This window comes from Parasteatoda tepidariorum, chromosome 8 (assembly GCF_982258835.1).
Source record: "Parasteatoda tepidariorum strain Cologne lab strain chromosome 8, Ptep-v5.0, whole genome shotgun sequence".
In the NCBI taxonomy this organism is placed as follows: domain Eukaryota; kingdom Metazoa; phylum Arthropoda; class Arachnida; order Araneae; family Theridiidae; genus Parasteatoda; species Parasteatoda tepidariorum.
In genome coordinates, this window is record NC_141762.1 from 78344684 (window position 1) to 78358934 (window position 14251).

General features: G+C 28.4%; 1 protein-coding gene across 8 annotated transcripts in view; it reads right to left on the minus strand.

Moving 5' to 3' along the window:
• The window catches only part of LOC107451303 (uncharacterized), a 62293-nt gene that overhangs the window by 21115 nt on the left and 26927 nt on the right, over positions 1 to 14251 (minus strand). Inside the window, exon 1 of one of the 8 annotated variants that reach the window (XR_015435903.1) lies at positions 9936 to 10357. The exons of 2 other annotated variants lie outside the window; for them this stretch is intronic. The gene's annotated coding sequence lies outside the window, so the exon portion shown is untranslated. Of the gene's footprint in view, positions 1 to 4043; positions 4432 to 9935; positions 10358 to 12198; positions 12414 to 14251 lie in introns of those variants that run through there. 5 more of the 8 variants (XR_006226120.3, XM_016067356.4, XM_043050766.3 and 2 more) reach the window with 5 other exon arrangements.

Sequence of the window (14251 nt, forward strand, 5' to 3'; positions counted from 1 at the left end):
AGTGCAGAAAGTTATTTGGATAAGGACAGCATCATCTCTATAATCATTTAGCAACAACATCCAGGCGACGTATAAGCAAATGTTCATGAAGAATATAGAACAAACGAGGAACGATGGTGTAGAAAGTGTGTTGTTCACCATCTTTGAGGTTTCCAGCATTTGAGAATAGAAACCAACCAATCTGAAAATCGAGATCGACTTTCGTCGAAGCATTATAACATTTTGTTCGAATGCTGTTATAAAGCGACTGCAACTAAAATATATTATGCACAATATAATACTTATCGTACAGGGAAACACAGTGTGCAACACCATGTTCAATGAATTAGCAAGTAATGCGATAATTTCAGGTAAAAGCTTGTATTTGAATTCGATGTTGAAAGTCCAAAATTTAATTCGTTTTTCGTTCGTATAACCAACAAGTATTTCTGTCAATGTAAACAAAAAATAAAGCAACACGAGTGGTATGAGTAAATAATTTTGACTTAGAAAAATTCTAGATAAACCTTGTGCGTTTAATAAATTTAGTTCTTTCAATACTCTCTGTAAGTTCTGCGCTTGTTTTCGCATTGCGTACCATAACAGTAACGAAGATATGTCCGCTATCAATGAGCAAAGCTTAAATTTAATGCACAGTAGACATTTTATATCATGTGATAGCATTATGACGTGGTAATGTAAGAAAGAAAGGATTAAAACAGAAATAAAACAGTATTGGTGAAATGCGTGGCACCTTAGCCATTGTTTTTTTACAGACAGGGATGCAGGTCTTTTTTTAAATTCTATACCAGTTATTGACAAAACATACCTTATATGTTTGTAAATTTTAAGATCATTTTCCCACATTATTATCGAATCGCAACTTTTTGATTTTAATTTCGTTACCCGATTTTTAGTATCACTCATTTTTTTTATGAGGAATAACACCCTCTCAATCGGGGCGTGCGAGATTCAATTAAATTGTTGTAGCTCAGATATAATAAAGAAGATGTTTCCAAAAAGAAAAGTAGAATATTGTGTGCAAAATATTTATGTGAGTGACAAAGTGTTTATGACAAAAAAAAAGTTATGACAGCCAAGGGTAGTCTTTCCTAAGTCTTTCCTTTTGATGCCTAATCAGTACGAATTCCGCATACGTCTCGCACCGATCACAGTGCTAATGAAAAATATCCTCAGTGGTAGATGGATCATGGGTTAAAGTCCCCTTGCCGTCAGCCTAACAGTGGGAGGTTTTCCTCTCTATGTAACGCAAATGCGGGTTTGTTCCATTAAAAAAGTCCTGAACGAAGGTAACTTTCTCCTAATTCTTGATGCAGGAATTCCATTGTCTCCTGGATTGGGTTTAAAATTAGAAGGCTGAAGATTAGTAATCGTACACCCAAAAATTGGGTCGACTGTTCAACGAGGATTATATATGGGGAAAAAACTGCGGCACAAATAGCCAATTACAATATCTTTAGTATGAAGTAAATAATTAAATCAAATCATCGAAAATTTAAAAGTTGAATACATTTTTAAAGATTACTAAACAACCGTCTATAGCTAACTGCAGCACAAATAACCAATTCAATTTAAATCAAATGTTTGGAAATTCAAAAGTTGTATACATGTTGGAGGAACATTAAACAATAATTGATAGCGAACTGTAGCAGAAATAACTAATAGAGTAGCTATAGTATGACTTAAATAATGAAATCAAAACATTCATAAGCTGAATGTATGTTAGAGGAACATTAAGCAATCATTTCTAACGAGATGTAACAATTTCGTTACATTAAATAAGTAGCATTGACAATTTAGGTCATCATAAATTGTGTATTGATTTTAAATTCGTTCCTATAGTGATCTTAAAACCTTCAATATCTCAATAAATGAATTATTAATAATAAAGTTAATGACAATGAGGGGAAAATACTAATTCAACGGGGTGTTTTTATTTCTTTTTTATTTATTTATTTATTTATTATTATTTTTTCGCGGAAATATTTTGATGACGTCTCATTAATGATAGTTCTGTTGTTTTTTTTAAATATTCGTCGAAAAAAGTCTTTGAACAATTAATATACATATTTCTCTCATTTTAATTATTGTGTAATTTATATAATTGGAGGAAAAAGCACTACAGTTTTTGAATGACATTTTGCAAAAAGTCATGAATGGGACCTATTTTTTTTGCACAATATGCAATTAAATTATCTAAAATTAAATCATACTATACAAACTGTTACTGCCCTTAATAACACAACCGAAGACTTTTTCATTGGTGATGTATTGTAATTATCATCTGTCTTCTATCAAATTCACTGTCAACATTGGAATATTGTTTCAACAAAATAGAATAGCTTTTACTTTTATCGAAAATATGTTAAACAAATATTTTATTTAAAAAGTGAATAGTTCTATAAGATAAGCTCTATTGATAATCAATATTTAATTCATTTCATAAATGCTGGAAAAGAGTTGGGAGACAGTGCATTAATGAAATGTTGTTCTTTCAGAAAATTGTTCTAAAAGCATAATTGTTTTTTTGTTTGTTTTATATTTTTAAAATTGCGTTTTAGAATATAGTGTTTAGCCATATTCTTTTTTAAAAATATGATGAATGATGATAATCATTACACAAAAAATTCTGATTTTTCTTTTTCAAATTTTTTAAGGCACATTATTTAATTACTTATTCAAAAACGGAAAAATAAAGACGTTTTTTTTTATTTTTATTTTGTATGGAGAGATGTCTAGGCTGACGTCACTTCACTTACCCGCCCAATGAAGAATCATTATTGATCTATCAGTTATTAGTAGCAACCAATAGGAATTCGTTTCCATTGGAATGGAAATAAGAATTGTCCCATAGGAATAGTGCAAAGAACTGGTTGCCATTAAATTACATTATCTGAAATCTAATCTGATGTAAATTGAAATTTTAAAAAAAAAGGTTATCAAAACAAAATGAATTATTATCGAGCAAGATGGGATTAAATTCTCAAAAATCAGTTTTTCTGCAAGAGAAAACTGAAAGGCGTTTCTAACTTAGAAAGAATAACCTTTTTGAAGCGATTTCCGACAGCAAGAGTTTTTAGGCTGCCCACTCACTGGCTTGAAATAACATGTACTGAAAACATTAAACGCATATATTTCAAAATTTATAACGCATATATTTTAAAATTTCAATATGAGTAAACTTTCATGAGTATACTGTCAATACTTAGGGTTGAAAGATCACCCATAATATGTATTCTTAAAATGCTTATTAGAAATGAAAACAAAAAAGTATTGAAGGGTTGAAAATTAATATTTAACCAAGGAAAAAACAAAAACGCTATCTAAATCTCACAAATCGCAGTACAAGAAGGTGGATGTAATAAACAACAAGTCAGGTTAGATTACTGGAGAGATTTGGAGAGAGGAGTTTTTGGTCCTCGAGAACTTTTCGACCGATTCTGCTCACATTTTGAATTCCGTCATTTTTGTAAACATTTATGCATCTTACTATCAAAAATTTTTAGACCATCCGTAAAAAAATAATAGATAAGCATAAGGAAATACGGTAATATCAAAAGTAAGCAAACGTGCAGCATTCGGAATTAGCCAAACTAAGACTTTAAAAAACAGTTTTTTTAAAAAAAATTTATGTAATTATATAAATAAAAATCAAATTTTATACAGTCATGATGATTAAATATTATTTTTAGCACTTTAATATTAGTTTATCATGACAGAAAGCGGTGATAATAAGTACTAGACAAAAGGGCTATAGCGTATTTAATTTTATTAATATTGCCTCAATTAGTATTTTAAAAAAGCGTTTATCATCTAAACATTAACTAATAACTATGCAAACTCATATCAAAGCTGACTGTATTACCTTAATTGAAATTAAAAATTGAATTAAAACTTAATATGAAATTGAAATTAATTTTAACATTTTATGTAATGATAACTAATTTATACCCATAATAATATTCTTACAGTAAAATATACTTATGCATTAACTTGTTTATTAAAAATATCAAAACATCAGTAAACGTTAGACAAAAACTTACCTCAATTCGTTAGAAATAATTGAAAAAAAAGCTCGATTTTTTTACATCAATATAATCTATTAAAATATTCGATTCGGATCCTCTTTACCTATTAATTTAAATAACATAAAGTTTTTCATTTATTTATTTAGTTAGTTATTTGTTTACTTTTTTTAATTGATATAATGACTACAAGTGCCCTAAAACTTAATATTTCCGCTCTTAATTTTTAAATTATTTTCAGTTTCTAAGTGAATTTAAGAAAAGCACATACACACGAGTGGAACAGAAAGCAATAGATAAGTTGATGGTAAATGAGCGATCTTCAACGCAACGAATGATAATGTTTGTGATAAGACAGCTGATGATAATCAAATGTAAATAAAGAAAAAAGAGCAATAATCTCCTTGTTTACAGGCATCACGCTCCTATTAGTTATTTATATAAAAAAATTTTAAATTTTCATTATTGCCTCAATTGATCTTATTTTAATTGGCAGTTGACTAGATTTTATCATTATTTCCTTTCAAAATTTTATTTTGGATAGATTTTCTTAATATTTTGAAATAAAATGAACAAATTGTAATAATATTTGTGTTTTCATTGATAAGCTGATGAAAAAATATCATAAAAACTATCAGCATAAATGATAGGTTTTTATTATTATCTTATGAGGTAACATAACTGCGATAGGTCTCCGAAGAGCTTGGCTTGTTTTCTAAGTAAATTTATAAAACCCCAAGACACACACTCACCCACCCACGCACGCATATATATATATATATATATATATATATATATATATATATATATATATATATATATATATATATATATATATATATATGCAGGGTGATTCTAAAAAGATGAGAAAAATTTTAGGAAGTGATAGTACACACCCAGACAAAAAAATTTTTATCAAAGAATGCATGGTCGAAAACAAAACCCAAAACCACTAGAGGGCGTCAAAGTTTATGTTCTTATATGAGGCAAAAATACACAAAGAACGATGAAGTTAAGTTATAAAAGCAAATTTAATGGCATGTGATTACAATAAGTGTTCAAAACAGTGGCCGGCAGCGGCTATGCTGGTACAACGGCGAAGAAAAGATAGGCGAACTTTCCCTGCAGCGTCCGAAATCTTGGCGACAAATAACGTAGCGCAGTAACTCGCAATAGGAATGGAGCTTTCTCGTTTGCATGAAAAAACTTTCCAAATGCGCCAGCACCTTTGCGTTTTGTTTTCGAACATGCATTCTTTGATAAAAATTGTTTGTCTGGGTGTGTACTATCACTTCCTAAAATTTTTCCCATCTTTTTAGAATCACCCTATATATATATATATATATATATATATATATATATATATATATATATATATATATATATATATATATATATATATATATATATATATATATATATATATATATATATATATATATATATATATATATATATATATATATATATATATATATATATATATATATATATATATATATATATATATATATATATATATATATATATATATATATATATATATACCGTAAACCGGGGCGAGTCTACCCATTTTAGTTTTATTTAATTTTCACTATTTTGAATTGCAAATAAAAAAAATTTTACCGACGGAGGACTTAGTTCTGACTCTAAGGAAGATGGCGCTGTGGTAATTTGATCCGTTTTTATTTATTTGGTGTCTTTTTAACAGACCTGTTCAAACGTCTTTTGAGAGATTTGTAATGAAAATCAGCAAACTTTTAGTTGGTGCTCCGTAAGTATATTACTATTATTACTATTTTCACTTTGGTTAAGTGATAAACTTATCTAAGACTAAGATTACATTAATTTTATATGAAAAAACCCAAAAAGAATGTAAGTTTTGCTGTTGTAAACAAAAAGCCAGAATTCGCGGGGCGAGTCTACCCATTCGTATTTAGTTTTAATAAAGCATAATAATATAATTTAGAACTTTGTTTATATTAAAATTAAGTCATTTTAAATGAATTTGAGTATATTATTTTAATTCTGCATTGATAAATTTGATAAATAAATTTCTGCATTGATTTATCATTAATAAGAAAATTTATATGTTAAACATAAATGTAAATATAAAATATGTTTATTATACCTATTTTTTTCAATTTTTATATTACAAAATTAACTTTTTTTATTTAATGCAAGTTAAATAAATCATTATTTATTATTACAGATGGTTCGAAATTATATTCGCAAAACAAATGGATTTAAATGTTACAAAAAAATGCCATCTGAGATGGAAAAAGCTATCCAAAGGATAAAAGCCAAACAATAATAATATTAATTTTAATTTATTTTTATCAACAATAATCAGAAAAAAATGTTATTTTATAATGTTAATGATTATAAAAACAAAACTGTGATCAAAATGTGATAATCTATCAAACATTCAATTTGTGTTATTTTATGGACAAAAAAATGGAATATATAATAAAGTTATGAATTTTACTTCCTAAATATCCTATATAGTAACTAAAATAACAATTTAATAGTAAAATTTGATTATTTACAATGTTAACATTCATTTTAGTCGAATGGATAGACTCGCCCCATACGAGAGATTTGTCAGCAGTTCTATAAAAAATATACAGTAACAGCGTAACTGTTAATATTTTCTAAAATCGATTTCACAGCTCTAAAGAGGGATAAATAGCGATTCCGAAACACCTATTAAAAGCCTTTTTTCTTTAATATTTACAAAAGTTTGACCACTTGAAAGTTGGCAAACTGAAAAAATGGGTAGACTCGCCCCGGTTTACGGTATGTATATATATATATATATATATATATATATATATATATATATATATATATATATATATATATATATATAGCTACGTTGCAGAGGGGAAGGATAAAAACAGGTCTTAGGCAGGGAAGGAGGGTACAAAATTTATTCAATAATCATTAGAATGTGAATAGTTATAGTTATCAAGGTGAACACTAATACGTTGTGCTCCTCAAAAAAATTTAGGGAAAATCTTGCAAAATAAATCCGTAAAATGTTTCGTTTTAGGGAATAAGGGAAAACTTATTCCCTAACAAGTTAAGGTGTGTTACAAGCACACACACCCATATATGGTGATATGGTGTAAAAACAGTTTGAGAAAGGTTATATATCATCGCATCGGACCGGAAAAGTAAAACTCGACACAACACATCCAATAATTTTAAAAGCTATCCGATGATACTAAACTTTATCTTTCCTCCCGGATGCATTGTGGAGGCAACTTGAATCCGAAATATAAGCCCCTATTTTTTTGCAGATTCGAATTCTCCAGGAAAAAGTAACCCGATTTGGATACAAGCTGTATAAGATGGCGAATCTCGAGACACATGAGATTAAAATGGACTCGTTGAAAAAAAAAAATACTATCGACTTTTTTAAATATTTTTTTTTTATTTCTTTATTATTTGTTTATTTTTTTCGAAGAAAATGCCAAAATTTTTTAAAATTTTTTTATCTTATTTTCAGATTAATACATTAAAAAAAGACACGTTTTCCCTTTTTTTTTGAAAAAAAACCGAAACGTTTTTAGTTTTATTTTATTTATTTATTTTTTCAATCTGCTGAGTCCCGAGGTATCAAGACATTGTAAACAGTTTAAACCCTTTTAAATTTTCTCAATTACAGAGCCATCTATGAAGTAAAAGACACAAACCTTTAACTCAAATAGCGTTACTTTTTTTGGTAGAATATGAATCTGCAATAAAAAAAATAGGGGTTCATATTTAAGATATATACCCCATACCCCAAGGGGTGGGAGTGAAAGATCAAGCTTTGTATCATCATTGGATATTTTTTTTAAAATATTGAATAATATATATATATATATATATATATATATATATATATATATATATATATATATATATATATATATATATATATATATATATATATATATATATATATATATATATATATATATATATATATATATATATATATATATATATATATATATATATATATATATATATATATATATATATATATATATATATATATATATATATATATATATATATATATATATATATATATATATATATATATATATATATATATATATATATATATTAAATAGACGATAAAAATATTGGTTCCTTCTAAGTTTATTTAGCACCTTATTGTAAATTCTTTAAGAAAAGGATTCTCCAGTCGGGGTCTTAGGGTTTGGCCATTAGGGTCGCAGGCCTACAAGCGGTTGCATCATGAGAAGCTATTAGAATTCAGCCCATCTTGCCTTTTATTTAGGAATTCTGAAAGGAAATGGGTTGCAAGATATTCCCTTACGTAATCGCATGTCATTCAAAAGGGAAAATAAAATATAACTATCTTGATTCTTTTTAACATGTTAATTCCGGAAAACTTTTGGAATTTTCTTAATGGGTATATTTTCCAGAATTATTAACTTCAGAAAATAATGTTTTAATTGGAATATTGACTTTTTACTGTGACTCTTTGTGTAAAACGATTCTTTAAAATTAGTAAGCGAATCTATTTTAACCGCTGAATTTAATGTAGAAAGAGTGGCATGAGACATTCTAAGCGTATGGTCTTATTTTATGACCGGCGTTGAACAGCCGTCCCAAATCAGAGTTAAAGACAATCTATGCTTAACTCCTAAGCATAAGTTTTAAACTTGACTCTTTTTTGAAGCTTTCCAAACACTCGTTTTAAAAAAAACTTAAATTGCACCGTATAATCAACCGTTTTATACTACTTTGAAAACTTATTGTAGTATTTAATGATGCTTAGACAAATGATTAAAATTATCATATTCTAATAAAGAAATACACGAAAGTATTTTATTTTATTTTTCAGATAAGAAGAGCTCGGACTCTGTTTCAAGCCCCGAATTCCAGTAAATCATAGTCGGGCTCTTATTCTATTTTTATCCTATTAATTTAAAATATAACTTTCTCTACAAACGTAGATTGAATGTAGAGTAGAATTCCTCAATATTTATAGGGATGACTATTTTTCATCCGTGAATGGAACTTTTGCACCGCATCCGGGCATTGAAAAATGTCTCTCATAGATGTAACTTTACAAATTGCAAAAAATCGTAAAGGGAAAAAAAATGGAAAAGTTTGATGTTTTCAAATCTACGTGAGATACAATTTTTTTAATTTTATATTGTGGAAAATCAAAGTTGATTTTAGCATAAATAGATTTAAAAATACTTGAAGAAAAAAAGTATACGCTTCAATTTCTAGCCATTCTAACTAATCTAGTCAAGTAAGTTTAATTTTAAGTTATACCTTGTTTCCACCAGCAAATTAGGAAAACTGAAACGTTCGGAAAACTGTTTTAAGAAATATCAACTGCTCCTTAAGAAAGCTTAAAGCTGCATGAGCAAACATGATACTATAATTGCATAGGAAAAGTATGGATGGTAATGTCTTCAACACCCGATACAGAAGAGCCAGAAAACAGTATAAAATGTCTGTTACACAACAGTGGCTTAAAGAGTTAAATGAATGCGTGATTTACAAGTATTATAGGTATTGGCATGAATGCCATGCATGAAAACTATGCGATGTGAATTAGTAAATAAAAATATCTCGTGTAAAAATATGTAAAAAAATATTTCAAGGAGCCGGAGGATAAAGAATCCCATTGAACCATCTCATCGAAACATAATTGAGATGCTGTCGAAGGCTACGGGGTCGATGGGGGAGCCGAGAAATGTTGAGTTCCTGAAGGTGCGTTAGGTGGCTAGTGTTAAGTATAAAAAACAAGAGAGCAATATTGTTAAGATGATTATGTATTGAATAAAAGAAAATATAAGAAAAATTGCATGTAGCTAAATTTTAAATTCATTTTTAAATAGAAAAATTAAATACAAATGTGAAGCTTACCTAGAAAATGATGCAAGATCCTCTTTAGAAAAATCTTCTTTGCATCAAAGTCTTGAGAACTCAATATCTTGAACAATCGCAATACCAATAATACGGACGAAGTCAAGCGATCATAGACAACCACAGGTTTATATATAGTGCAGCTTTCAGGAGAACTCCTCCAGACACCCGTCTCGCGTCGTGACGGGTACTATGGTTACGAGGAAAGGTCACTTCGAATAGGGGTGCGGGATGAATAGTTTTGTCTTAATCTTAGCATGGGTCCTAGTGAGTAAACCAATCAACACCTTCGTTCCTTCATTTCACTCCATTAGAAATGTACTCTCGCTTGTTACCATAGCAGCAGACAACCCCAGACTTTCAGTCGGGAGGAGTTCTCCTCAAAGCCGCACTTACTCTCTCTATCCAACAAGATTATCTCTAAGGTCATCAAAATAGTCGCATAGAGGGCTGTCAGTGTTATCTGTGACTTTGGAGTAAGTGATTAAGCTTTTCTCATTTTAAATCTATCATTGAATTTTTTTTTTCTTCGTATGTCTAATTTGGCATAAGTCAAGCAATTGATTCATTCCAGCTATATAATAAATAGTGCTATAATTATTTATTGTTGTCACCTTTTACAAGCGTACGATGGTTAAAGTGATGTATATGTCTAAGTGGTTTTGTATAAGTCTTGTCTAAGTGGTTTTGATGGGAAAAAAATTATGATTGGGTTTGCAAATATGCATAGACATTAAACTTAAAATGAATATAACTTGTATTTCTTGAATAAGCGAAATTACCTTATGTCAATACGCTGCTACTATATGCCAATATTACTACTTACTAATATCATATACTTTCATTTTGCTAATTGAAAAAGTATTGCAAAAATTCACTATTCACCTTTTTTATCACATAGTATTCTCTAATCATTGGTTTTGAAATATATTTTGAGAATCCGTCAAGAATGAATCCCAAAAAGTTATACACAGCAGGGAACGCAATATTTTATTTAAGCAAAAAATAAATAAATGAAACAATAACAAAATTCCACAAATCACCATTGAAGTAGATTGAATCCAGATTGATTATCCGATGAAAAATTTATGTACCTTGATAGTCTTTTCTTAACTTTCATAGGCAATCTAACAAACGCTATTCGTCAAGCCCCTATAATACTTATGTTTTTTCTGACAAAACTATTAATTAGTCCGCGATAACTCAGTACTTAAGAAAGAGGGTGCCATATCAAAGGAGAAACCTTTCGTTGCAAATTTTCTTTCACATCCAAAAGTAATTTAAAATTTAAGGTATAGAAGAAGTGAGTTCAGATAAACTTAGAGTAAGCCAAAAAATTTCAATTGTTGAAAAAAATAATTTTGCTGTCACTCTTTTTATTTCCCCTAACTACCGTTACCCTGTAAATTTGCTAAATCAAATCTGTGTAGTTCAAATAGTGCAACCAAATAGTGTTCCACAAATTATAACTTAGCAAAATTTTTCTTTAATTTAGAATAAATGAAATAATTAATATTTTCAACAGCAACCAATCAATTTTCTTAGCAACCAATATTACCTACAACATTGAGTACGACGACATAGTGGCTACAAGTATATGCTTCAAAATATAGAGCTATTTTTATTTGTGAACGTAATGCGAATTATGCTTCTAAATTCGAATTCGTTTGATAGTTTTTTCAAATATAAGTTTGAGAATTTTTTTTTAGATTTCTGCATTAAAGTTTAACTTATTATCTTCTTTAGTAGAAAATTAATAAGCAACGATAAATACCTAAAACCTTTTCTTACTTGAATTACTATAAGTCTCGTCAACGGTTTAATTATTAAAAATTATTCATTTATTTATTTCTCTATAATGAGTTCCACTATACGTATTCCTTAGGTAAATTTTTTTCAGGGGAAGACTATTTTTCAAATCTAGGTAATCGTCTACTTCATTACGATTGACATATTAACAAAATGTTTTTACATAAAGCTACAATAATAGTATAATTCGAAAACAAAATGTTCTGTTCTTTTGCTGGAGGTGGGTGGGAAGAAACAATAAATTTAAGGGAAAAAACAATGATGTATGAGAAGCAATTATTGGTTGCAAGCAAAGGTTGATGAGCGGAGCGAGCACTAAGTTCAAATAAAAACTTCAAGAGAATATTGAAGTGAAACAAATAGAATAATGAAATTGATTTACAGATTAATTTAAAGAAAACAAATCTATGAAAATTATTTAATCACACAGTGTAGATCAGACAAAAGCTCTTACCTGAGAAAAGAGCAACCACAACGCAATATTTACATTTCTCAAAAAGAGTTAGGAGAGAAAAGAAGACTTATTTAAAGTGCACCGATTTTTAGAACGAGCGGGAAGAGAAGATCTGGAGTCAATCTTTAACACTTCTTTTTTAGCTACACCCAACGTCACAGTCAACGTCAAAAAGGTGAAAAGGCATGTTCACCATGTATCCTAAGGAAAACAAATAAACCCAACAGCAAATCTTGCTGTCCTCCCCTGACGTCATAACAAGATATGACTAACGTTTCGGTTCGATAGAATGTGCATCTCAGTATTTAATTTAAAACGATTTATGCTTTTTTAAAAATTTAATATTATAAATTATTAGCACATAATCAGTGAGAATGCAGTTAAATTAAATAATAACAAATCTAAACTGAATTTCATTTGCATTAAAGACATAGTATTCCGAACTGGATGAGGAACAAATACAATTTTAAAGCATTGCTTCATAAATTTAATACTTACTTTCTCTTCTTAATTTTTTTTTAGCAAATAACACTAGACTAATCAAGTTTAAATTTTCAGTAAGTTTATCGATAAACAGTTAAAATAGATAACTGCAATTACTTCACATTGCACTCAAATATTTGGAGAAACTCACCTTCTTACAGGTGCAACGTATAAAGCTATATAAATAACAGTTCCATTATTTTATAAAAATACAAAAACTTTTATTCACAAATAGTAACAAATATGAAGTACCCGTAACGGGATAGTTATAATCTTGTAAAACAAACGAGAAAAACCCGTATTCATAAATAAAACTCATCTCTTAAAAACCAATAACTCTGTTGTTCTAAAAATTGTTATTCTAATTTTATCGTATGTCATTATTAGGCTAATAAACGACCAGTTTAAATTACTTGGCCAGCTTTAATTCTGAAATGAAGACATTTTTTTTTTTTTTTTTTTTTTTTAAAAAGGGGGATTTGCAACCAATTCACATTATTTTTTATCTTTGATGCATTCATCAAGAAAGCTCTTGATAAAGCAATTCTATTAATACTACGAGTACACAATTCTTCATTAGCACTTGAAAAGTACTTTATTAGCATTCGAATAAATAGTATATTTGAAAAGTACTATTTATTCGTTAAACACGCTGCTTTGTAGGTTTGCTAAGTAGGTAAAAAATGTATATATTCATGTAAGCAGAAAGGATACAGATTTGTTTTGTTCAAGTTAACAGTAAGATAAGTTCACATTGGTATTAACTTATGTTACTTATTTTAAAGTGCCTTTATTGAAATAAAACGTAAGTAAACTTAGCAATCACCTTTTTTTTTATTGCTTGAACATAATTATTTGTTCTTTGACTGGTTCCTTTGTTTCCCAGATTATAAAATATGTAAGATAGAGTTATAAAGAAATATAACCTCATTTAATATTCACAATTTTACAAACCATATGAAATGAAAATAAAGCAATAAGATTTTGTTCTCCTTAAACATTTACTTTAATTACTTAGCTTTTCAGCAACATCAAAAATTTTAGACACTTTATACAATTCCGAAATTATATTTCTTAGCAGGACTATTCTCACTACGCGTGTTTATAAACGAGAACGAAAATTCCACCTATCAGATTTGAAAGTTCACTTGCTTTTTCGAATATGAATAGTACAAATTGCACTTCGGTCAATGCAAAAAAAAATAAAAAAAATTTTCCAGTTCCGAATAGAAATGCCTTGCTTCACTTCGTAAAGAAATAATAAACAAATAGAGAGAACGGAAGGAAAAAACTGAAATCTTTTTCACGATAGCAAACAAAATATTTTAGGGAACGGCATTCCCTTGGGTTACCCCCAACTACAGTACTGCTCTAAGCTCATTAACTGTTTTATATTGTCCATTACAAGTTTTATTTTATTACAAGTATTATAACTCCCAAGATATTTCAATTTAGATAAATATTTAATCAGAATTTATAACTGCAAATTTTATTAAAAACTTAATCAAGAGATACAAAATTATAGAATAACCAATATTTTAATTAAAACAGGAAGAATGACCGAAATAAA